Source organism: Leopardus geoffroyi, chromosome D4, assembly GCF_018350155.1.
Source record: "Leopardus geoffroyi isolate Oge1 chromosome D4, O.geoffroyi_Oge1_pat1.0, whole genome shotgun sequence".
Classification (NCBI taxonomy): domain Eukaryota; kingdom Metazoa; phylum Chordata; class Mammalia; order Carnivora; family Felidae; genus Leopardus; species Leopardus geoffroyi.
The window spans coordinates 39,712,458-39,739,000 of NC_059342.1; the positions used below are offsets into that span (position 1 = coordinate 39,712,458).

General features: G+C 44.0%; 1 protein-coding gene across 15 annotated transcripts in view; it reads right to left on the reverse strand.

Moving 5' to 3' along the window:
• Positions 1–26,543, reverse strand: part of NFIB (nuclear factor I B) — a 453,529-nt gene that overhangs the window by 170,608 nt on the left and 256,378 nt on the right. The window lies entirely within an intron of this gene.

A 26,543-nucleotide genomic window follows, 5' to 3' on the forward strand; every position in this document is an offset into this window, starting at 1 on the left:
AGAAAAGTTCAGAAACAGGATATTTCTATCAAAGCAAAGTAGAACTTATTTTCAGAATATTGGAGAAATCTGGTGTTTTCTACTCAGGCAGAATGGATGATGAAAACAGTAAAAATATCCTCCAGAGAGACAGAGTGAAAGAGTTATGTGTTAAGGAGAATATTACACTTCACTCTTCCAACATAGAAAGAAACTGAGAAAAATTGAGAGGCAAAGGCAAGAGTGGAGAGGAATGAAATCATTAAAAAAAGAATGAAAATGTAATAATAAAATAGGAATATAATTTTAACTTATATTAGTTTTTGTTCTTCCATTAAAAATTATACCTTAAAGTTCATTCCTCTTGACTATATTGCCAATTGCTCAAATAATACACTGGTACAGTTCCAAAATCTCATTAGAGATATAAATTGCATACATAAAGGTTCCCGTATAGCCTGTGGAAACGTTTTAAACTTCTTCTGCAATATTATTTTCTTCGGCAAAATTGGGCCTAAAGTTTGGAAAAATTCCTAGAGAGTGAACCCACCCCTCCCCCCCAACCAGCTCTCTCTCTTCCTCTCCTTCTCCCTCTCTCCCTCTCTCCATAAGGATAATAGAGCTCCACTGTGTACCCGGTCATATATCTTTATGCTCCAATTTCCTACCTATTCCCCCATCCATACATGCATAATGCTTCCATTTTGAAGCATATGGCTGGGGAGCCAAAAGAATTTAAATTGCCTTCAAAATGTGCATCGCATTATAAATGGTGTGAAAAAAGATCTCACTATTCAGCTCTCAACTTGGAGCACACGGCAAAGAGGAAGCAACACAAGACTGCTCCAAACTTTATCCAAAGACTCAACAGCGTCACTTGTTTATAGAGGTACAAAAAGTATGCGACACAGTTTATAAAACAAGGACGACGTACTGTATGCAAAAGTCAAGTTAAAAGCGAAGTATAGCAACAGCCCTCTCTCGTCACAAACACTTGGCAGTGTCTAAAGTGCCATGGTCAAAAACACGATACTGTCTGAGCTGTACTTCTGCCAGAAAGCGCTCCCGAAGTCCAAGTCTCCTTAGCCATCATCACCACCTCATTTGGCAATCCCTCCCACGCCTCAATGCATCTTCTCAAAATTACTCCGCAGAAACGCAGAGAGCAGACAAACCCTGCAGCTCGCGGGCTGCAAGTATCATAATGAGGTAGCAACGGCAAGGGACGGTTGTAACGCGGAGTTCCGGGGTTCGGAAGCCAGGACCCCCACTACACTGCACGCTCAAAGCTCATTTGTGTACCAAGTTGAGCACAGCTCTCTTCGTTTCAGTAATCCAAACATTCTCCTCTACTCCCCGGGAATTTCCAAAGGTTTTCCTGAAACAGTAGCAGCTGAGAAAGAGGGTCCACGGTAAGAACGCCCCCAGGCACCAAATACATCCCAGGCAAATGAGGGGCAATAACCTGCCATTTAGCCATTTTCTGGGCTGGGCTGTTGAAGAATTCCGGAACACCAAAGACTGCTTCCCTAGGTTCGAACACACGAGCGTACCAGGCATTACCAAAATGGGAAAAGTCAAGACTCGGGTAATAAGTGGATAAACAGAATACGTCAATACGGGCATCTTGGACACCTTGCATTTATACCTAAAAAGACGGCAACATGTAAGATAAAAGTATACATGTGGCAATGAAAAGATGAGTGATAGGAGAGGGCCAGCTGCAAGAACTATTACTTTTCTTTGGGCATGTAAGAACTGGCTTCCAAATTTTTCTTTAATTCACTTTTCTCCTACGTAGCGTATTACCTAATTCAAAAACACAGATATTCTGGTCTTAAGTTTACAGCTTGCCATATTTCCTAGAAAATAAACAATAATTAACAACAAATCTCATAGTTGCCCCCCCCCTTCAAGAAATCTGATACTTTGAAATGTAGATACATAAGCTACTTTTGGATCGGGGCCCACAGGCATATGTTTCCAAAGGAATAATATATACAGGTTAGTCTGGTGTGTACCAGATGTAAGAAAAAGCAAATTCAAAAACAGAAATATCAGTATTCAAGGGAGAACTATATTTTAAATTAAATCGTATTCTCCTTTTCCTTATAGATACAGAATCCAAGAAAACCTACCACAGGTAGCATTTTAAAACCTTTTACCTGAAAAGTAATCTTCCCATTTGACTGATGAATCTATGTTCCTTATACACATCGGGTTACAAAGATAAGAAGATGGTCACTTACAAACTGGCCTTTCTGAGTGGGTCTCCTACCGCTGGTTGGCATTCAACAAAGAAGAATTTATAAGAGAAAGCCAGAGAATTCCAAATGTAGAACTTACAAGGTACACTAGTCGGAAAACACCCAGGTCTCCGTCAGATCTTTGATACGTTAAGCCTCGATTACCAAAAACTTTTGAGACTGCCAACAGTCATAACTAAGTGAATCTTCATTTACCAGATCACTCTGAATGCAGAATGAGCCCATGACCTGCACACTCTCTTCCCAGATATGGGAACATGCATGAGAATATTAAAGTCAAACTACAAACACCCACTCCAGGAGTCTGAAGCATCTGCAGTTTGGGGTGTATTTATCTTTTCCTACGCGAGCCTACAAGGATTGGGTCAGACCTAACAACAATCATTAAGAGAAGTCCTGTAGGAAGAATCAGACCGGGGATTCAGATCAGCGATGCTCAACCTTTTCAGGGCATCGTGATCTCTCCCCTTGTTCTATACATCAGAGATGTCACTGGAGTGAAAGCCAAGTTTTAATTTAGAATTTAATAAAAATTGATTAGGCATCACGGAGCACAAACAAAGCTGCTCCATTAATCTTTCAGCCCTTTTTGTGCTAGGAAGCAAGCAAGCACTGTCTGTTGAAGCGGATGACAGATGCTGGCTTAAAGATAAGTATTATTTATACTTCTGTACCAGATTTCTTCTTATGCATATCTTATCGTGCATGGGTATATGATCAACAAAGCAATTTTATATCAGTCAAAAATGTTCAAATGTACCCCGGCTCCATGGGAATGCTTTAAAGAGTTCAGCCTGGAGTTCAATTAAACCACGAAGGAGAGAGAAGAAAGTTTTGAAAGAAAAACAAATATTGAAATGGTTGTTATTTGAAATGTACTTTCACACACGGGCTAATGAATATATATGCACTGAAAATAACTTTGTTCTGAACATATGCCTATGCATTTTAAATAAATGATGCATGTTTGGAAGATAAGAGGGTTTACCAAATCTAACCACATCAAGATATATCTATATTAAACTGTACTTATTTGCACAGTATGTTGGTAAGGAGACAGCACCTTGAAAGAAATCCAATAGTTGCGTAAAGAGTTCTCTGGCTTAACCGAGTTTGCGAATAATTTAGTCCCGAAGGCTACAGTTGAAAACTTGAATCTCAAAAAAAAGTAAAAATAAAAATAAAAACTAAAGACTTACATGGCATCCTTTCCCTCTTCATTGATACAAAAACTGTGGAAACCAATCACTTGATGGAAATCCCGAGAGGCTTTTTAGCTTCTCACGTACAGAGCGGAGAAAGAGATAAGCGATAGTTTTCGAGAGAAGTAAAGGCAATTTACGTTACCTTTTCTGAAAAGATCATATTCTGCATTATAAGGTGTTTGAAAGTGGAGAATCTGGCCTGCGATTCCAAAGCAAATGTAACTCAGTAAGAGAAACCACTAGGTGGGAGAAAGCAGCGATCACAGCTGTCCTGCCCTCCTTCTCTCCCCCAATTCCAAAGCCCTCCTGGAATCTAAAAAAAAGGGCAGGTTTTTGTGTTTGTGTTTGTGTTTGTGTCTTTGAGGGAAGATAAACTGGAGGCAGCGAGCCTTCCAGTCCAGCCAGAAGATTACTCCATGGTTCAATGCGCCTAACGAGGATCCAAAACAAAACAAACCTGTGTTCACCTATTTCTCTACGTGGCATCCCGTTGTCTTCCGTTATCCTGAGCATTTTCTTTGCAACAGTTCTTTCTGAGAAATCTCCGCCTCGCCTGAGGTGGCCTAACAGGTGGAGATATCCACCCCCTTCAAGGCCAGGAAACCCCAAGTGACGAGGTGGTGAGACTGGGGTGGGAATAAAATGTCTGGGTGAAGCCCAGGCCAGAGTCCTTGCTGCTCCAAGGTTTCCTGCACAAGGGGCCAGATGAAGAAGCAGCCATGGCTGCAAACACGCACCAATGCTTTAAGATGACACGAGCAGCAGAATTAAACTGTCTGGTTGCTTAGAAATTACTGTACGGTTATCTCCTGAGAATTAGCAAAGCGCTAAAATAGGACGCACAAATCAGTACTTTTATGTGGTAATACTAATCTATCATATGCAATAATTTTTCTTTCCTGAATTATATATGAAAACACATCCATAAGGGTGCAGCGATTATGAGCAAATATTTTCAGGAACTGCTATTGTGTGTATCTCGTAAGCCTACAATTCTACACGGAGGCACTACCCCAAATGATTGCTAAGAGTATTCAGATTTCTCCTTCCAATTTAAATAATTCCCTTTGTTATACCAAAAGTCGGGATGTAGAGGACATAGTGGATATGAATGGTTTTCAAATGACCTTACAACAGGGGCGCCTGGGTGGCGCAGTCGGTTAAGCGTCCGACTTCAGCCAGGTCACGATCTCGCGGTCCGTGAGTTCGAGCCCCGCGTCAGGCTCTGGGCTGACGGCTCAGAGCCTGGAGCCTGTTTCCGATTCTGTGTCTCCCTCTCTCTCTGCCCCTCCCCCGTTCATGCTCTGTCTCTCTCTGTCCCAAAAATAAATTAAAAAAACGTTGAAAAAAAAAAAAACAAAAAAAACAAATGACCTTACAACAGAAAATAAAGTTAAAACACACCCCCCCACCACCCTAGTGCGGTCAGATACATTGCAGTCGCTAATATATTTTGAATTAGCTGATTTGAACGAGAGGAGGTGGACGGGAATATAGCTCTCCCCCATCTTCTCTCCCCCACATTAAGGGAGGGAGAATTCTATTTCACTTGGGTTTACCGGGATGATGACAGTACGCTTTGGAGTTAACTTTAATTTCCATAATCTCCACAGACCTCCCCCCACTAAAACATAAAATAAAATAATTGCTGAGTATTCTTCGCCACATTTGAAAGTTCACAAAGCATGGCCAGTCTCAACGCGTAAGAGCTGTTTGGACTCGGACAATGATCTGCCCCCTGAGTTTGAATTTGCAAAGGGCCGTTCAAGGATGACAGGCTTAGGCGTCTAAATTAAATGAGATATGAGGGAAAAGCGTTGAGCAAAATGCCTGGGCCATGGTAAATACTCTTATTTTTTTTTTTTCTTGATGCCACTGGTCTTGTTATTATTGAAGTATTTTTATGATAAAACACTGGCCGGACCCTGGCCTAGCACATGCCTCGTTTCTCATCTCTTCATCGAGCTGTCCTGATTCTCTTCCCACTTCTCTGATTTCTCACTTCCATTCTCCTTTCCTAATTCCAATTCTTCCGCCACTTCCTTGAAAGTCAGCAATTCCCCAAGGATACACCCTTGGTCCTCTCCCTGTCCCTGCAATCACAATCACTTTGGCTTCAAAGGTTTGAGAGAACAGCAAAGCTAAATTCAGTCCTGTAATTGCCCCTTGCCTGCTAAACATCACCCCCCTCTGAATGTCCCCAAGCAATCAAAACGGAAATCCAAAAGCATCCTCTCTCCTCCAAACTCAAGGTTCTTTCACAATCCTGGTCTCTGTGAATTAACCTTTACGCAGATGACCAAGTTAGGAACCTCAGAATCATCCCCAGCTCCTTCTCCCTGCATCCACAACATGCCCTCCCCTTTCTATCCCGCCAGTGCAACCTCTTTCTCGTCCTCACTTCTCTCCGGCCTTTCATGGCGGGCTTAGTTCAAGTTGGTTGTGTTGAACAAGTAAGAATGGAGCACCTACAAAGGCACCAAACATCGTATGCCGTGAATGCAAAATAAGACAGAACAAAACAAACTAGAAAAAACAAACAAACAAACATACAACCCCTTCTTTCGAGGTTTTCACGTCAAGTAGTGGGAGAGTTATATAAACACAATTATACTATAAAGTTGTACAAACCATAACAAGCACGCATAAATTATCAAAGTAGGACAGAGGAGACAGTGACTATTCTGTCTGGACAGGTCAGGGACCACTCGGCTGTGGGCACTGCTCTAGAACAGTGCTTAGAGCATGAAAGTGGTTTGGGAAGTGCACGAAGGGAGGGAAAGGCACTCTAGATAGCAGGAACAGCGTGTGCTAGGCCTCCAACTCTGGGCTCCCTACCTTCCAAGTCAACCTGTATATTTTTAAAATTTTGCCCACCCAAAACCCAGACCAAACTCTGATATTCTCCCTTTTCCATAAGACAGTCAAGGACTTTCCACTGCCTCTCAAATAAAGTCCAAATACCCTGGATGGGCAAGGCACTTGAGGGACTTCAAATTCTGATGCAATTAGCCGGCAGGTAGCTTCCCTGGCTCTCCAAAGTCCTTTTGCCTCAGGTACACCTTCACATAGGACTGTCTCTCGGCCACCAGGGTGCCTCCCTGCCCTCCTCCATGTGAAACCCCATTTATTCTGTGATATCCACTTTTTTTTTTATTTTTTTTTAAACGTTTATTTATTTTTGAGACAGACAGAGACAGAGTATGAACGGGGGAGGGTCAGAGAGAGAGAGGGAGACACAGAATCGGAAACAGGCTCCAGGTTCTGAGCTGTCAGCACAGAGCCCGACGCGGGGCCCGAACTCACGAACCGTGGGATCACGACCTGAGCCGAAGTCGGACGCTTCACTGACTGAGCCACCCAGGCGCCCCTGTGATATCCACTTTAATTTCCTTTTTCTGAAGTCCTCTCCAACTGACTCTTGATTAGTGCTTCCTCTGAACTTTCAGACCCTTTGATAATACCTCTATTTCCACACATCTCACATCTGGATTTGTAGAGCCAATGCCTACATGTTTCTCATATCATCTTCTAAAACGTGTGCCGGGCTGTAATTGGGAGCTTCAGTGAGTCATTCACATTACCTTACGCAAAACGAAAATACCTTCTAGCAAGCCCCCTTATCTGGTGCCATTGCCAGACCTGATGGGCTAGAGTGGAATAGCAATGCAGGTGTGTGGTTCTCCCAAAACCACGAACACCTTACTGCCGTGGACTGAACTGTGTTCCGCTCCCCCCCACCCACGTCCTGTTATAGCCCTACCCCCACAGCCTGGCTGTGTTCAGAGACAGGGCCCTTGTGGAGGTACCGGAGGCTTGAGGAGGTCGTAAGGGTGGGGCCATGAAAGGCCGTGAAAGGAGAGGATTAGTGCTCTTGTAAGAAGAGACTCCAAAGGGCTAGCTCTCACACTGACACAGGAGAACACAGGGAGAAGGCAGCTGTCTGCAAGGCAAGGCAGAGAACTCTCATCAGAACACGACCACACTGGCACTCTGATCTCCGACACCCCGCCTCCAAAACTGTGAGAAAACAGATGTCTGTTGCGCAGGCCACTCAGTCTCTGGGTATTCTGTTATGGTGGCAGGCGCTAGGACACAGGTCCCAGCGCAATGGAGCTTGAGCCGTCCACAAGGAAGCCGGGGCACTGATTTCTAAAACCTGTGGCGCGACGGATGCTCGGGGCATATCACTTTTGAGACAGGCCAGTTCATCTCCCAACAGGATGACAGCATCATCACCAGTTTACAGACAGACAAAACCAAGATGGCGACGCTTTCCACGCGTCACCCAATGACCCGGGGAGAGTCGGTGTGACCATACCTGCAGCGGGGCTCCAAAGTCCTGGCTTTCCAACCCCTGTCCTGGAAGAGAAGCCTCCTCCGTGCTTCCCACAGGAAAACGCGCCAGTCGTGCCGCCTAAGTGGCACTTTGCTCTTCTGTTAAAGGAGAATTTTAGAACTTACCTTAAAGGGCTGTGGCGCGTTATCAGAAACAACGTACCGAAGCACACAGCCTGGCGTCCGGTCAAGCCTCCACCGTCAGCAGGAGGGTACCTCACCAATTTCGCTCCCGCCTAAACTAAAAGCAGGAACGGGAGGAGTTTTCATTTCTTCTCTATAGTGCACGTCTGCCTATTCGAATGCTGCCTGCACCACGCTTAGCACTTCCTCGTCGTAATAACGTGTTAATGTTTCTTTTCTGGGGAGCCACTCTTCCCCACTTTCTGAGATCGTGTAGTCTGGGGGTCTTGCCCTTGTCCCCTGGCTCCAGGAAGCAGGCAGGTGACTCGGGCGTGCAGACAGACGGGAAGCCAGCACCAATTCAGTGACTGGCCCCGGGAGGTCGGGGGAGAGCCAGCCCCGGACCTTCTGCTTCCTCCACACCAGGGTTGCTCGGCGGGGGAACCTGTAAACCTGCTGCTCGCCTTGGCCAAGGCCAAGGGAGAGCCTGCTGGAGAAAAAGGAAGGTAACAAAGGCAAGGGCACAGGAGGGGAGTCAGAAAGCCATTCCTGAGTACATCATCAGAGCCTTTGAGCCAAGTGATGCCTGAGGATGAACCAGACTTTTTAATTATATCAGCCAATAACTGCCCCCTCCCCCACTTCTGTCTGCATGGCTTCAGTTTCTGACACCTGCAGTTAATATACAACCCGAATGGCAGCAAGAATTTGACACCTTTCAGTGACCAAAAGGACCCCTGAAAGTAAACAGAAAGAAAAGTTAGGAAAGTCGGACAAAGCTCCAGGCAGCATTTTTCAGGAAAGGTCAATGGGTTACCACACCCCTCAAAATTGGAGTTTAATTAGTGGATTAAAAACTACTGGGTGTCCATGGTAGTGTTGATGTTGCTTGAGACACGGTATCATTTATGACATTTTAGTAGGCTGGTTTGCGGAAACGATCGGTACGCATGAAACTAGGTTGTCAGTGGCATCTTAATACGACAGGAAAAAGAAAAAGAAAAAAAAAAAAAAAAACACCCAATAGGATAGCTCTAATTTAGCTCACTGAGTTATAGCATTAATAATAGTAAGAGATAACTTTGTTAAATTCTTACCGCGTCAACTAAATGTTTCAAATTTAGTATTTCCAATCACATATAAACCCTGGGGAGTAGATATTATTATCCTCATTTAACTGATAAGGAAATTAAGGCTCAAAGAGCCTAAGTCCATCACTCAAGTTTAAATACTAAGTTGGGGAGCCGAGATCCAACCTCAGGTCTAACTTCCTGCTGTTCTGACGACCAAGAAATGTCATTACCTAGGTACAGCATAAGATCCTCTTGCTTTGTGTCCTGATAGCATCACCTGCCTTCTCATCAAACTGTTTAACATGATCGTTCATTTCGCATTCATATTTGTGATCATTGGGTTTGAGACACCTTGGTACCCCACTAGATTATAAACTCCCCGAGTGCACGTCGTTGTGCACTGCCTGGCGAGAAGAGATGTTCAGGAAGTCGTTTTTTTTAAAAAATTAAGAAAAAAATTGTTGAAAGGACAAGGAAAAGAGAGGGCAGGGGGGAAGAGCGTGAAGGGAGCCGTGAGGAGGGAGGAGGTTGGAGGCACAAGGGAAAAGGGAGAAGGGAGGAAGGTGGCTCCACAATCCCTGCCCTGCTCTCTCACCACCCCCCCCCAGCCCTTACTTAGGAAAAATGGGGCCTGGGGACCTTGGTGACTCTGTCCTCACCAAGAGGGGACAGGGGGACAAATTCCTGAACCGTGCAGGAATCTCACTGGGAATGCAAAAACCTTGTGATTTTTTCACTGGCCCTTCCCCTAAACCATACCCAGTAGGAATAAACAAGTTAAAAAGTTTCACTTACTTATAAACCCTTATTCAAACCCCCGGAGTTGCTTTCATCTTCTCTTTTTTAAAAGACTATTTATTTATTTTGAGAGAGAGGGAGTGCACACACGAGTGGGGGAGGAGGAGAGAGAGAGGTTGAGAGAGAATCCCAAGCAGGCTCCACACGGCCAACACAGAGCCCAACATGGGGCTCGATCTCACAGACTGGCAGATCATGACCTGAGCCGAAATCAAGAGTCGGATGCTCAACTGCCTGAGCCACCCACGCGCCCCTCATCTTCTCTTGGTAAGTCTTAGGGGGACAGGTCAAGTTAAAAACTCATTAAAATTTCCCTTTACGCACCCAAAAGGCTATCACTTTGGACACTTAGCTGTGCCATGAGCAGGGTTCTTAGGAGGCTACAGCCTATCAAGCAGTATAGTGCTGGGGGGAGGAAGACAGGGGTGTGGGGAACAGGAACAGTCTATCAAAAATTACCTGTGCATGTGCTGCCTTTCGGTTCCCTTTGTATCGACTCTCTGCAGGACAACCATGTGCCCAGATTGCTAACGTCACAAGCCTCTTGAACATGAGAGAGAAACTGTACCATTCCTCAAACATGGCTTTTCGGAAGAAAAGAGCAAAGGAGAGTCAGAAGTCGAGCCGTGACTCAGTAGGAAGAAGGGAGTCCGGAACTTCAGCTTTTCCCATTAAGACGCCCAACTGTGGACAAAGAGTCCCAAGACATCACTGGGACTGCCACAGTGGCATCGTCACTGCCTCAGTGTGGCTGTATACAGGAGTATGGAAGCCCCGTCACAGAAGGTGGCTGTCCAATCGAGATGGCCATAGCTACCTCTAGAAAGCACAGGGTGCCTTCAGAAGAACTGCAGTATAAAGCAAGACTAAACTTGACAAATTTACCGCCAGGAGTACAGCATACAGAATTTTTTGACCAACCTGTTTAACTCTACCAATTGTATTTTATTTTAACTACGTGAGAGGAGCAATAAAAGTTACCAAGGCATTACCTCTTCTAGTAACAGATAAGCAGAGAAGCACATTGAGAAGTCAGGTTTATCCAAAAGAATTGGTTTCTCTGGGCTATGACTATACCTCCTTTCTTCTAGAATACTCTGGATTACCACGTTTTCTGGAAAGAATAAGCATGGATACATCTATCATAACAAATCATTATTAAATGCTCGTAGTTTTTTCAAAGGTTTCTCTAAGGTGGTATCTATTCCCAAGGAAGGGTTGGGATGCAATGTCTGACATTTGCCTCATTAAAAGTTATAGTGTTTTGTTTAAAAAAAAAAAAAAAACCTAGACGTTTCAAGGAAAACTCACCTACTGGCATTCCTTGGAAACACACATACAAAGGGCTTTACGGGGTTCTTCCCTGCTTATGGGTGTCTGTTGTGCCAGGGAGGAATTCTGTGTGCAATAATTGAATGAGGAATTGGAACTTTCGCTCCAAAGTTTTATCTAATTGCCTACCAAGACATGATGAGGGACACGAGAATATGTACAGTAGCTAAAGAGTTAACCTTTAGCAACTCTGCTCAAAAATCCTAATGGCAGACTGCCCATCATTCTTTTAGACCGAGCTTGTCAGGAAAACTAGGGCAGCTTGTCCAGCTCAGCAGTCAACTGATTCCTAGTGAACTCAATGGGGCTCCCCGCCAACCCCTGAGATTGCTGCCAGCCCCTTGGGTATTCAAAGGCCAAGTTCCAATGTGGTTTACTTTGCCAGAATCACATGATGTCAGTGCTATTTTCTCCTGACCAGAATAACCAGTCATTCAGGTTACTGCGAATGGTATCCACGAGCTACCCAGCACTTCTGTTAGAGGTCACATACACAACTGAGGCGCTGCTCCTTCTCACCCAGGCCCAGGGGCCTCCGGGGCCTCCTCTAGGAGGGCAGCTAATCCCAGCTGGGCAGTTCCAGTGACCCAAATCCTGTACAGGGCCCCGCAATCTCTGGTCCACTCCATGACCAGGAATTATTCAGGCACAGTGGATGAGACACGCTCAGAGCACAAAACAAACAGGCCCAACTTTCATAAAGAACCAGCTGGATAGGCAAACAACAGAACATGGGCCTTGGCTTTCACTTCTGTTGCATTACTGGAGGGTTAATAGGCAAGCTGCACAAATTCTGTGGGATTTAGTCAGCTTTATCCACATGTGCCCACATTCTTTGCACTGTAGCAAGACATTAATTAATTTCTACGTCTACCTGGAGACTTTTCAGTTGCTACAGGATTTACAAGGGCAGGTGCATTCAAGGGGTAGCCAGTTTTCAACCTTTGGTTACCCTTATCTCTCAGTGGGAGAAACCATTTTGCTCCCCGAAACACAAAGCAGAGAATTAAAAATGAGATCCAATTTTAGTCTTCTTCCTCTAGGAAGAAATATGTGTCAGGAACAGCAAAAGGGTGGGGGTAGCCAGTGAACTCCACGCTCAGCCTGTAACACATTTCCCAATGTTTTAAGGACCTTGAAATACTTCTAATTTTCCTCTTTATTATTACTTTTGGGGGGCACTACGAAACCCACCTACGATAAATTCATCATAAAAACTCATTTTTAAAGAGATTAAATCTGAAAATATTTTTAAATTTAAAAGCATTATACAGAGATCTTCTATTATATCGTGATATTTATAGTTGGTTTTATCTCTTCTTTGTTCCATCAGTAAACCAGGTACTAAAGTCTTAACTCCTGAGACAGAATACACAGCAGTATAAGTACTACCATGATTTTTAGGCATTTACCTCTTTTAAAAGAAAACAGAAATTGCCTCCGTCATAACATGCAAAAGAAACATAAAGAAATGTAATAATTCAATTAAGTGTGCTATTAGCATAAAAGATAGTACATACTTGATGAATGAAGGAGTGAATGAATTCTCTACTCTTCACTACTAGTACAGTCTTACTAAATAGGACCTTGGGGAAACATCAGAGCAAAGTCACTGAGAACAAGATTATGACAACACGGTGTCTTAAGGTTTACTGATGTAGCTTCGGACATCCCTCTCTGCTACAGTTTTGCTGAAGGGGGAAAATGGCCTTTCCATCTTCTTGCAGCAAAAGTTTGCACTTAGGACAATCGTCTGTATTAAATTCAGATAACCTTTTACAAGCAGACGTCAATCTGTCGAGGAAACTGTGCAATACGAAAAGACCAGAGAAAGAGGGAGAAAAAGATTCAGAAGGGGTGGGGTGGGGGGGGAGGGTGTGGGGAATGGACGGATGGACAGGAGGGAGACAGGAAGGGAAAGGAAAGAAGATTCTTAAGAAGGAAAGAAGGCAGGCAAAAAAAATTATTTTTACATCAATGCTTCATAATTTTCATTCATTCTGTCCATGAAGAAAGTTTAAGCAGATTGGCAACAACTTCAAAGCCAATGCTATCACCAGTTATTCAGTCAAAATCAGGTGCTATAGTTAGCTTTCCCTGATGCTTGTAGCTCATCTTTGACTATTCAACTTGTCTTTTGTCCTGGTCTTTTATTTCCTTCTCAGATGCATCATCATATCTTACCTCTAACATAACATCTTTAATGAACTAACAAATGTTTGAAAGAAAGAAGCTTGCTAGATACAAGTTCTTTGGTGCTAAGGGACTAAGCAGTCACCACCAATTAGATTATAGCTGGATAATTTGACAGTTCTCAAGATGATTGTTTCAAGGAAGGCTGGAAATGTACAGAAGCGCACAGCCTGTAGGTGCGTGGTTTTCTCTGACTTACACAATACAGCCCCCCAAAATCCCAGAAACAAAGAAGCCAGGGAGATTTAGGTGCTTTTGACCAAAAAGAAAAAGGAAAAGAAAAAACCTAATACTGTACAAACAAAATGTGTTAAGTCGAGTTGTCTGAAATTCACCTGACAATAAGATCCCAGGGGCTGCCTCCAGATATCTTCTAGGAATTAGTACAAGAAATACAAATCTCTCAATCCAACATTCAAGGCTGTCCAAGAGGGAGCCTCAATCTGTTTTCCCCATTTGGCCCCCTGCTGCCCCGTGCCCTCCTCCCACCCATGAGTTATGTATTCCAGCCACACTGCATCACTTATCCTGCAATTCCCTACCTTTTCGCTTTTGCCCATGTTGTTCCTCTGGTCTCCATGCCTCCCACACACTTCTCAAAAGCCATTGCTTGAGGTCAACCAAAAATACCACTTCTCCAAAGATGCTCTTTCCTCCCCCACGACCAGATGTGAACCCCTCCACTGCTTCTCAATGGCTCCACATTTATTCTTGTCTCAGAGACTGACCTGATGCGGCCTTGCATTACTTACTGATCTTATCTCCTCCGCCAGACATAAGCATATAAGCATGGAGACGTGCGTCTTCGGGGACTTGCACTCAATAATTGTTTGCTGATTTGAAGTGAACTGATGAGGCTAATTTATTTTACAGTCCTCCAGTGCATTGGTTCTCTAATAGCTGCTCAAAGGCCTTCCACGGATGCAAAAGCTCGTCTACTGTAACGTCAGTGTTGTTTATAATAACACACAGGTATCAGAAATACATAAGTGAATTATCACATGCTTATTAATCTCGCCAAGAACAGAACCATTCATCCCTTCGCTGGAAGAAGATTTATTCTGCTTTGTGTTGCCTGGTTGGGATTCCGTGGGGGTGCGAATAGAAGCAGGTCCATGTGTACACGTGTGTATATGTGTGTTAATAGTCAGGGGCCAGAGGGCTAAGTGATAACCATGATCTTTTACCCCTCTTCAGTGAACTTCAGACAAAAACATTTAAGCTATAAGCCTCAACACATTAGCATATGAAAGTACAAACCCTGCTTCCAAATTCCGAAATGAAATGAACTTGGCTGAACCATCAGGAGTCAACTCGTGGGTACTTTTTGTTCTGCAACTTCAAGGGAATCTTTCTGAACGTGTTGAACATTCTGCTTCTAACACATTAATGGCATATCTTTAGTAGAAACCCACATGGGGACTCAATCCCAACTGTAAACTTATCAACGACTTTGAGAAACTGGCTTTGCTTTATTAGTCACAAAAAAAATGGGTATACAGTTAGTGACTCGGGGGGACGATAACCTTCATATTAACCAAGCAAGACGCAAAAGTGCAGGGTGTACTGATGGCCTGGTAAGTGTGGTGAGAATCAGATCTAACCTAACTACTGTGGACATGCACCTCAATTGATAGAAAGTATTTTATAGGTAGTAACAGATTAACCCTCCTAACATCCTTTAAAAAGATTTTTTAGGGGCACCTGGGTGGCTCAGTTGGTCAGGCGGCCGACTTCGGCTCAGGTCACGATCTCAGGGTTGGTGGGTTTGAGCCCCACCTCCGGCTCTGTGCTGAAGGCTCGGAGACTGGAGCCTGCTTCGGAATCTGGGACTACCCCTCTCTCTCTGTCCCCTCCCCAGTTCATGCTCTGTCTCTCAAAAAATAAATAAACGTGAAAAAAAAATTTTTTTTAAGATTTTTTTAAAAATTATGATTCATTGTTATTGATGAAACAGCTGGAGTGTGGAGAAAGTTGTACAAGGTCATTAAAAACGACCTTTAAACAATTTAGTTTATTGACAGGTCTTGGTGTGTTTTGTAGAGCATTTAAATGACAATAAGGATGCCATCCATATATGCAAAATGATCAAGTGATAGCCTGAATGCATTTCCAAAATTTCTAGTTCAACTGTATCCTATTCAGGTTTAGCTCCAGATTCCAGGGGCGTGTTATTCCCCTGGCCCCCAGGTATGCTAATCTAACAGTGAAGACCACATTCCGGAATCAAAGCGCCTCATCTAAATCCATCACCGACTGGCTGTGTGGTGGCGAAAAGGCCCCTCACTTCTCCCTCCGTCGTTAAATGATGCTAATAATGGTTCCTCCTACCATGCGGCTATTGTGTGGATAAAATGAAACATACTATGCAGCTTCTCTCTTACCAAAAACATACATGTTGACCTACTTTTTCCAGACACCTCAGACCAACAAAAGTATCCATCGAGCTCGAGAGGGTGAATTTCAAGGTGATAAAGGTCTTACTGATTTTTTTTTTTTGCCTTAATAACTCAGCTTTCATTTTTCAGCTCATATCCAAACGCAGTTACAGAGGGGAAAATGTGGCCAGGAAAACAATTTATTAACTGCATACCCATCTGCATTTTAGAAATAAATTCACTTCCCATGGGGCGCCTGGGTGGCTCGGTCCGTTAAGCGTCCGACTGCGGCTCAGGTCATGATCTCGCAGTTCGTGAGTTCGAGCCCTGTGTCTGTGCTGACAGCTCAGAGCCTGGAGCCTGCTTCTGTTTCTGCGTCTCCCTCTCTCTCTCTCTCTCTGCCCCTCCCCCATTCGTGTTCGGTCTCTGCCTTTCACAAATGAATAAATGCTAAAAAAAAAAAAAAAAAAAAAAAAATTTTAAAGAAAGAAATTCATTTCCCTAAAAATTTTAACTAAGTTTCCCTCTTTAAAAAAAAAAAAAAAAAAAAAAAAAAAAATTCTTCCACGTAGTCCACACCACCAATGTAAAAAGAACAAGATAGAAGAAAAACCGGGAAAAAGGGAAAGACTAATAGAAAGAAGCAGAGGAAGAGAAAGAAAGGAAGGGCTGTGAAATATAATATTCTTATCCCTGCCTCCAGGCCTCTAACTTCCAAAAAGAAAGAGAATATTCATACCATTAAAATATTTTAGAAACCCTAGCCTGTTTGGCAGTCGGTTGCACAACCATGAGAATCATGGTTACTTAATCACCATGAGCTTGTGAAATTGGACCCAAGGTGACAAGACCAATTGGGTGAGAAGGGTGAGCGGGACCTGAGTGGGGGTGACCCGCGCCAACACTGCGCCACAGGCCCACTTCAAACCCCCCCCCCCCAGGAGGCAGCTCAGGCAGTTAGCCTCCCGACCCACGGCCTTCCCAACAGCACCAGGAAGTGTGCCCCCCACGGCATGGTCTTTGCCTGGCTTTGTCACTACCTCGGGTCTCACATCAGAACTGAGCACCGCGGAGAGGGTCAAGCTGCCTTCACGCGACCCAGCAGCACAAGCACCTGGAAGAAGGGCCCAACTCCGAACAGGGACTCGGACGCTTTTCAAGAGGAGGCAGTAGGGCCTCCTGGTTGAGCACTGAGGGCTCCACAGCCGGACCGCCCTGGTTCTAAACCTGACTCGGACCCCTCTTAGTCGTCCAGCCTTGGCCGAGTCAGTTCCACGCACCGCCTCGGGCTCCTCGCCCGTAAAATGGGGATAAGAGCAAAGTTCCTGGGACTAGGAGATGAGATGAGATGCATCCCAGGAGGTGGTGAACACGAGTTGCCCCAGCCACTGCGCGGCTACGGGAAAAGTCTGCGGGAGGCAGGTAGCTGTGCGGCAAGCCGGATGTGGACCGTGAATTCCCAGGGGCTGGCAAAACCCAGCAACCCCAGTGCCTCGTCTGGTGCCGAAGGAACAAATAAAAACCTCAAAACGCTTTGTGGAATAAAGAGACAATTCCACTTTCTATGGTGTGCTTTTGTCTTTGAATTTATTAATACACATAGGCAGAATTATTTGTTGCCGTGCTAGGGGAAGATAAGATTTTTAAAAGGGACAAGTTTTTTTTGTTTTTGTTTTTTTCTTAAGAGCATGTTATCAGTTATCTCCCATAATTAGGTTTTGTTTAAATAATGCGATTTACTAAACTGTCTGAACAGCATGGGCTTTCTTCCCCACCCCACCCCCACCCCCCGCTTATGTTTTTAGTGTCGGTAGCTCGTTGTTATTGTCAAGCATCTTGAGTGTTCTTTTATGGATGTGGTAAGCTGTAAGAGAACCTCTTTGATGACTCATTTTAGAATATAAACTCAATGGAAGCAAAGGTACTGCTTATCATTACTGAGAACTTCCATTCAGATCGACGACTTTTATAACTGCTCTGATCTAGCAGGGCAATTGATTCCAACATGCAATTTAGCCAACAGGCTGTTTAACCTTGGATGCTTATTAGTAAGGGAACAATGCTTTCAGGATTATGCTGAATAACTCAGCCCTTCCAGCCAAAGAGTTTTGCTGGTGGGTGAGAACAGGATGTTGACCGTTTCTGCACATCTGGGGCACGTGGCCCTGTGCTGCCTTTCCAGATCTGTTCTCCTAGCCAGGTCTCTCTTCTGCCGCAGAACACGGAGGTGGCATAAAACTAGCCCGTACTTCTTGGATGAAGACTGCTGAGGTGTCATGGCATATGATGCCTTGTGAATTCTCTTTCTGCTACTGCTCCCAGCAGTATGTTTCATTTTGCCGCTGGGTATCTTATGGCAGAAACCATTGCAAAGGAGACTTTACTGAATGTTCAGGATGAACCAGGAAACTACTTTGAGAAAGAATGCCACCAGGTTTTTGCTTTCCTATTACACCTTCATTTCCAAAATACTTTTTAAAAAAAAGTGTATACCATGGCTTCGTAAGTCGGGTTAGTATGGCTACAAGTCCATTTTAAAGCAGGTCACGTGAAAACATTATAAAAAATAACAGATGTAAATGCACACGTACACATACACATTCACACAAACACACACACTTGCTCAACTTGACATTGAGCCCCAGGACTAACAAAGAGTCGTGGGTGGCTCTTCTCACTGCACCTTCTTCCTGGGATCTGCCTTCATTTGGGAGCTCATACGGGACACCAGCATTTCCCTAGACCATGTTCTCAGGTCCACAAAATATTAATAATATTCGCTAGAGGTGGAGGGGGAGTTCTATAATCAGATTGCAGTCTTGCTGCAAACAAATTCGAGTCACAAGCACCCAAGGCTGGAGAGAGTCACTCTGGTATTTCTTGAACCTGGCTAAGGATTCCATAGCCACGTCTCAGAGTGATTTTATTGTTCTCTCTTTATTCATTGTTACAAAGCTTATCAAGCGATAACATTGTTTCTTTGTTTAAAAAAAAAATAAAAGGTCACTGGAAGAAAAGCCAATTGCCTGTGCCAGTGACAGAAGTAAAGAGAATGTGAGGAAGCCTATGGAAATGGTGGTTCTTGGCCAAATACACGTACCTGGGGAAGAAATTATATTCCTAAGGGCTACCTGTGAGTTTAGAAGCTCATGATCATCCTTGGATAAATCTCTCATAAATATCACAGATATTATATATATATAATATATATATATTATGTGCATATATATACACCACAATGCCTAAGTACCTAGGCAACTTGGAAATACACAAGAAGTGACTGTGGGTGGTGCCTGAGCAAGATTCGGATTATGTACGATGGACAAGAAATTTCTCACACGAGCAGGGACCCATCAGCTTAAGCTCTGGGGCCCGGGGGCACCAAGGGACACTATTGGAAAGGTCTTGTGTCTGAATGGTACTGAGGAAAACCAGATATTTTCGTCAGCTGGGGTTGAATGTAAGAAGCGGGCCTCCAGTATAGCAACCAGATAGAGTCACAATGGTCTGAGATTAGTTTCCGGAGAACGGCCTCGGATGGCAATGTAAAGTGGGAAGTTCTGGAAGGAGCACTCTCATTAACAGGTGCATGGTAGAACCACCAGTCCTGAGAGAACCTATGAGACATTGCAGTAAAGAGAACAGGTAGGGAGGAGCCCAAGTGCACTGAGATAAGTGAGGCCTCATGGACTTCGGAGATAGGGATCTAGTTACCTTCCAGACAGTGAAAACGTAATGCAATGGGGCCTCCGAGAAAGCCCTCTGGTCTCCTAATGCACAGCTCCTTGGGGTGGTTCAGCACCGTATGATGCACCACAGACCCGCCTGAGCACTGGCCTCAGATCACCGTGGACATCAAGAAATGTGTCCAAAGTCTTCCACACGAAAAATGCTTCCTTTTAAAACCACGTAAGTGTCCTTTTAATCTGTGTTCTCATTTAGTTTATGGAGCTAAAACCCCTTTCGTCGCTTTCTAAACATTCATTTTTACTGGGCTCCTGGAAGGATCATCTAACTTTTCCCCAGATCTCCTAAAATCTCATGTTGCTTCACATACTAGGAGCTTTCCCCTTCTCTCCAGAGTTTTGAAGACAGCCATGGAAGACAGCCAGTTAGAAAACTCGCTTGCATGCAGACGCACGCTCCGAAACCTTTCCAGCTGCTCAACTAAGGCAACATGTAGGTGTGTTAGTCAAGCACATCCAGTACTGAGACTACGACTGATTTCTACCCAGAGTGACTGGCAAAATGGAGAGGTTTGCGGCATGGATCAGATCCCACCATCTGAAAGACCAATCACAGATCCGCCTTCCGCGTCAGGTTCAGACAGAGGCAACATGCTTACTGGTGGGGACACAGCATGGCCCCAGCAGACCTGCTCTCTCTCAGCTTGTGGGCAACCGGTTCAGAGAGCTACACAGGTGGTGATAAAAGGTAGCCTGCATCATCGACTCCTGCCTCTCCATCACAGGACATCTTGGCCTTTTCATGGCGAGGAACACTTGGGTAAAATAGACCGGTGGAATCAAGGAAAAGGGGGAAAAAAAAAAAAAGGTCAAGACCGCAGAATTTGAGACTTAAAAAGGAAAACTTGATGGGGGTGGAGAAAAAAGGGCCTCAAAAGCAGCCACACGTCCAACTTTTGTTTGAAAGTCACTAAAGACCATTCACATCACATGTCAGCCTTTAATGAGGACGTTTGGTCGAGCCTATCACATTTATCATCTTTCTCGTACCTCCACAGTCGGCTGAGACGAACTGCACCGTTTTTCTTTACGGGACTCCTCCCTCCTGCTGCCTTCCCCACCCCGGCCTCCTAAGCACGGGCCACCGATCTGATGGGATATTTCAATCCTGGCTTTGATGAAGAGGGTCAGTTTGGCACACGGGTGATTTCCTTGTAGATTTAGAACATTTACTTTCTTCCTGCTGGATCCCTCCCAGAGATACCAACAAACCTCTACCTACGCAATTAGTTTTCACAGGTGGCTGTTTTGCCTCCAGTAAAACTACTTTCTTTCTCCTTCTGCAAGTCAAAGCAGAGCGAGTGCACATGAAAACATTTCAGATATGAAATAAACACCTTCATAAAGGGAGCTGTGAAGCAATGCTTCGTTTGCGACTGACCCAAGCTATAGACTGAACTCCACACACCAGGATCAAAGTTGGGAGGAATCCTTCCTGGGAGAAGGAGCAGCATGGGATCTGCAGGCTGGAGACGAGACAAGGAAGGGAAGACACGACTGATGCTGGTTCCTAATCTCCAGGGGTTTTCTGGGGGTCTGTCTCCTCTTTGGAGCACTTAGGAGTCAGAGTCCGCACTCGCCACACACAGAACCGAGAGGGAAACAAGATGTTCCTCCACGGGAACAGTAGTGGCTGAGGAGGCAGGGGCTGTTTCTTTGCTTTGTTCTGCACAAAACTAGAAAGTTGTGCGCGATGATGTGGTTGTTTCTCTGGGCCTTTTTTCTAGTAAAGAGTTGCGATGTTAGAGGCAGCCATTTCCAAAAGCACAGAAAGTTCCATGTCGACCTAAATCCCTTGAACAAAACATCTGTTTAAACGGTTTCTGGGTCAGGGGTCTCAAACGGTGACACACTAGGGGTGCAGACATGATTTCTTTCCCAAGGTCTCCAAGTACCGTGGCGCACACAGGGCCCGCGATATTGTTTCAACATCTGGCCCGCTTCCCCCAAAAGAAAAGGGCTGATAGGGCGGGATGGGGCGGCTTTTTGTTTTAACCTATAACATGATTTCGTTACTTGCACCGCCTCTAAATAAACTGTTAAACAAGGTGTTTTTTTTTTTCTCTTTAATGTATTATTCAAAGGTGCGCGTTCCAACGGCGGCTTGAATGGCACGAGGGGGCTTCGTTTCGCAAAAGCCACAAAGCTCAGGGATGTTCCTGAAGAAATGGTTGCCACCAGTGCTTCCCTGGGAAGAAAAACTCTGCCAGAATGTCCACTTTCAGCATTCTCCTTCATTGCTCCGAAGGAATAAAGCACGTGCCCTCATTCTAAGTCATTTTCTGTACCTGCGTTTGTCTATGCAAGCAAGACCGTGTTCAAAATATGAAAACATAAACTCATCCCCAAAAAGATAAGGCGAAGGGGCTGCAGCCTCCCTAACAGCCTGGTTCAGTATCCACTACATGTGGAACTCAACACTGGCGACCGCAAACAGATTTAAGTGACCGGGCAGCACAGGTTTGCTGCCCAGATTTCTCATGTCCGCAGCCCAAAGAACTTGTGTTACGTACTCGTGAAGAACAATTATGGACCTACACTATCACGTTCATGACTGAAGAGCTTGGAACAGCAAGAGGTAAGGGGAGCCCCAGGTAAACGGAGTAGCCTGTTGAATAAAAGTGAAAAAGGTGCAATCTACGAACCCAAACACCAGGGTCTGTGCTCAGGCTTTGATAATCATTCCCCACCCCCCGCACCCCCTGACACTATGCTCCTGCGTCAGGTCTATGCCCCGCAAAATATGCTGGAGGCTAACAGGCAATCCTAGAAATCTCTTAGTTCAAGTGAGAAGGAGTGATTTTGCTCACTTGGGTGGAACAATGCTTTGTGGATGTCGAATATAGTAAAGGGAGTAGAGTTTGGCTTTGATTTATGTTCATGTACAGAGTTAGAAAGGAGACAAACTCCAACAGCCTTGCCTCTAGCCCCAGACTCCCAGCTCAAGGGAACAAATGTCCCGGCGAACATTATAGAGATATAGAAGTGCCCACTTAAAACTGCCCGGAAAAGAAACACAAGTAGCTAACACCAGATATGAGCTATATTTCAAAAAGTCAAATGATTTTTTCCTCCCTCTCTGCTACTAGGAGAGGAGTCCCATTACACACCCCTGCGTTTTCTGCCAGTCCCATCAACAACTACTCTTACAACCAGGGAAGTTTCTATACTTAGGTCATTTTTTTTTTTTTTTTTTTTTTTACAATTCAAAGTGTATGCCCAATAAATAAAATAACATTATTATGTTATAACATAATAACATTATTATTTATTATGTTGGAATAAACAAAGTGACTGAAAGAGGTTAAATAATATTATCAAAATAAAGAGACCAGAGAAACCCCTACTGTCTATGCATCTAAGAAGATTTAGGAAAAGAAAAGAAAAGAAAAGAAAAGAAAAGAAAAGAAAAGAAAAGAAAAGAAAGAAAAGAAAAGAAAAGAAAAGAAAGGAAAAGAAAGAAAAGAAAAGAAAGAAAAGAGAAGAGAAGAGAAGAAAAAGAAAAGAAAAGAAAAGAAAGAAGAGAAGAGAAGAAAAGGAAAGAAAAGAAAAGAAAAGAAAAGAAAAGAAAAGAAAAGAAAAGAAAAGAAAAGAAAAGAAAAAATATGGCTATGCTTTCTTCAGGAAAGTAAAAACAATCAGCGATGACTTTTTATGTATATGAGGATTATCCTGTTTGTTATAAGAGAAATATTTTCATTGATCATCCAACATCTCCTCCTACAACATTATATAGATACTCTTTCCCAGATCTGTCTTATTTCCAACAGACTGTATTTGTGGCAGATAGAGAAGGGAATAATTTCAAACAATCCAGAAAATATGAATTTGAAACTTCCAGTCAGAGAATGTTAGAGCCAAGAAGAAACTTGAAAGGAAATCTGGGCTATCCCTCCGCCTAAGGCAAAGCCACACCTATAGCAACCTAAGAAGATAATCATCTAATCTAATTTTAAAATAAATCAGGTTCCATAAATTCCCTCCCTACTGCATTCCTGTGCCTGACACCTTCCCCTCATGAAATTCCTTTTCAAGCTGCAGCCTAAGCACGTTCAGTCGTTATCAATCGTGTTAAGTGAGTACAAAGGCAGATTTAGTGGACAACACAAGCAGGTCCAGAAGATCAGTCTTAAGGATTACTGGCTCAAACTGATTGGTTTTGGCTAGGTATATCTGCGTCCCAGCAATGCCCTTTGGATCAGGATCCAGAGCAAAGGTAGACACTTCCGGTGGTGGATTGGACATGATATATCATACCTGCAACCAGGAATATCTATCACCTGTCTGTCCGTCTGTCTGTCTACAAACAATAAATGGCATCCAGCTACAAGAAAGATGTTATGGACTTAATGTCTGTGAAACAGCCTCCCCCCCCACACACACACAACACACGCTGATACTCACATGGTGAAGCCCATATTTGGAGACAGGGTCTTTATGGAGCTAATTAGGATTAAATGAGGTGATAAGGGTGGGGCCCTAATCTGATAGGATTAGTGCTCTTCTAAGAAGAAACACTAGAGATATTTCTTGCTCTTTCTCTGCCCACAGTGAGGACAGTGAGGACACACTCTTGCCACAGTGAGGACAGGTGAGAAGGCAGCCTATAAGCCAGGAGAAGAGGCCTCAGAATGAAACTTCTTTGCTGATACCTTGGTCTTGGACCTCTCGGCCTCCAGAACTGTGAGAAATTAATTTCTGTTGTTTGAGCCACTCAGTCTGCAGTGTTTGGTTTTGGCAGCCCAAGCAGACGAAGACAGGAGACACATCATGAACGCCATTGTGTTGACTACGTGTCCCTCTCTTGAGACACTCGTGTGTCTTCTCCTAACATCTCTGAGACACCATTCCTGTCACTTTTGGGATGACTCACTCGTTCCAGTTTGTTTATTCACTTAACACATGTGTACTGAGCAGCAGCTACGTGGCAAGCCCCGAGCTGGAGATATATTTGTTAATGAGTTTACAATGTCATGAGAAGAACTAAATAAGCAACCCCGGTATGTGGTGAGCCCTATGGCAAGGAGGTACAAAGTGCTTTAAGAGTCCGTACGAGAGGCAACCATCTCAGACAAGGGAGGTGAGGGGATCGACTTACTGCACTGGAAAATGCTTCAGATGGGCCCAGAAGGAAGAACCGAAACTAGTCAGCTGGAGGATGAAGGATGGGGGTCTTGGCTGGATGACACTGTACAAAGGTCCTGAGGGCTGGAAGATGTGGGTTCCTCTCCCCCCAGTCACTCACTGGAAACATCCCTCAAGGATAATCTGCAGCCCTTCTTCAGAAACAATCCCTCCCCTGACAGCCCCACTGACTTCCAAGTCCTCAGTTACACTGGAATCTGTATTCTTCATCGTCACCTTCCTCTGTGCTCTCAGCACGCTTTTAGTTGGCCGTTCATCATTTCAGCAGGGCATGTGACCAGCAGCTCGTCTAAAAGCCAAGTCTTCATCTTTCCTCAGATCGGCTCTTCCTCATGCACTGCCCGTCTTTGTGCACAGCCTCAGGATTCACCCACTTCTTTTCCCCCACCCTCTTTCTACTCTTCATATCCATCCATCCACAGGGTCCCCTCTCTTAGTACCTCCGGAATCTGTCAATTACCATTGTTTCTACTCTCAGTCAGGCCCTAACCATCAAATCTGAAGACTTATTTTTTTTTTTAATTTCCTATTACAAATAATGACTTCACACCTCACTTCGTTGAAAGCTGCAACAATCCGCTAATGATAATAATCCGCTAATAATAACAATCCGCGAATAATAAAGTCCAAATGATGAAGGCAGACACAAAGTAGACGACACCATCATAGAATCCAATGAGAGAGAAACAGACAAATGAACACAAATGTTGAGCTTTGAGCTTCCTAGCACACAGGGAAAAGGAGAAAACGAGATTGATTATACAATTCTCGTCATCAGATAAAAAGAAGCCTGCCAACAAATCTGTGGCCTGGGAGGGATTTCTCGAAAAAAAGATTACTGGGAGTTGAATAAGAGACATGGAAAAACGTAATAGGAAAAAGTAGTTTTTCTGTAAAAGGAGCAAAGGTCTTCTGTATATGGATCTTTTACACACAAAATGTTTCCTAAATATTTCATTTACAGTGAAGCTCACCTAAGATTAAGTCATGACTCTACAGGGGCACGTGGGTGGCTCAGTCCATTCAATGGTTAAGCATCTGACTCTTGATTTTGGCTCAGGCCATGATCTCATGGTTCGGGAGATCAAGCCCCATAGTGGGCTCTGCACTGACACTGCAGAGCCTGCTTGGGATTCTCTCTCTCCCTCCCTCTCTCTCTCTCTCTCTCTCTCTCTCTCCCTCTCTCTTTCTCTCCCCCCTCCCATGCTTGCTTGTGCAATCTCTCAAAATAAATAAATAAACATTTAAAAAATTTAAACCATGACTCTGCAAATGCAGGCTATACAGAAATATAACGAAATGCTTCTTATAGATAGCTTGTTGACAATTCTGAAAGGTTAACTCTCCCTGAGGATATCTCTGTAAGTACAAATGCCTCAAAGGGACTTTTAACCAAGGCTGTATTCATAAATGAGGTCACAAACTAGTACCAAAAATATGAGGATATTAGGCTACTTTTTTTTTTCATATTTCATTCCATCAGAAAGGCTTTCCCAGAGAAATTTAACTAACAAAGATCCCATACCCAACCTCCAATTTAACCTACACATTTGTATCGTGTCATTCTATTTGCTTCCTCACAGCAGGTACCCCAATCTGAAATCGCTTACTTATTGATTTGTTGATTTGATTGATCACTCCCCCTGATAGAAAGTAAGCTCCCAGAGGGCAGCGGTCATGCCTGTCTTGTTGACTACTGTATTCACAGCCCTTAGAAATGTCACTGGCATATAGTAGGTGTTCAGTTAACTTTTTTTTTTTTTAAATCACCGACATGAATAAGCATGTCTTCCATGGTTTTTGCTCTAAATCTTTATGTGCTGTACCCCATACATATGGAGGAGACAAAGTTTTCATATGAAAACTTCAAAGCTCGGCTTAAAGTTCCTTCCTCCTCTGAGTCCATTTTCTCTCCTCTCTCACCATCCTCCATTTTGCTGTCAGAGTTGTCTTCTCAAAGACTATC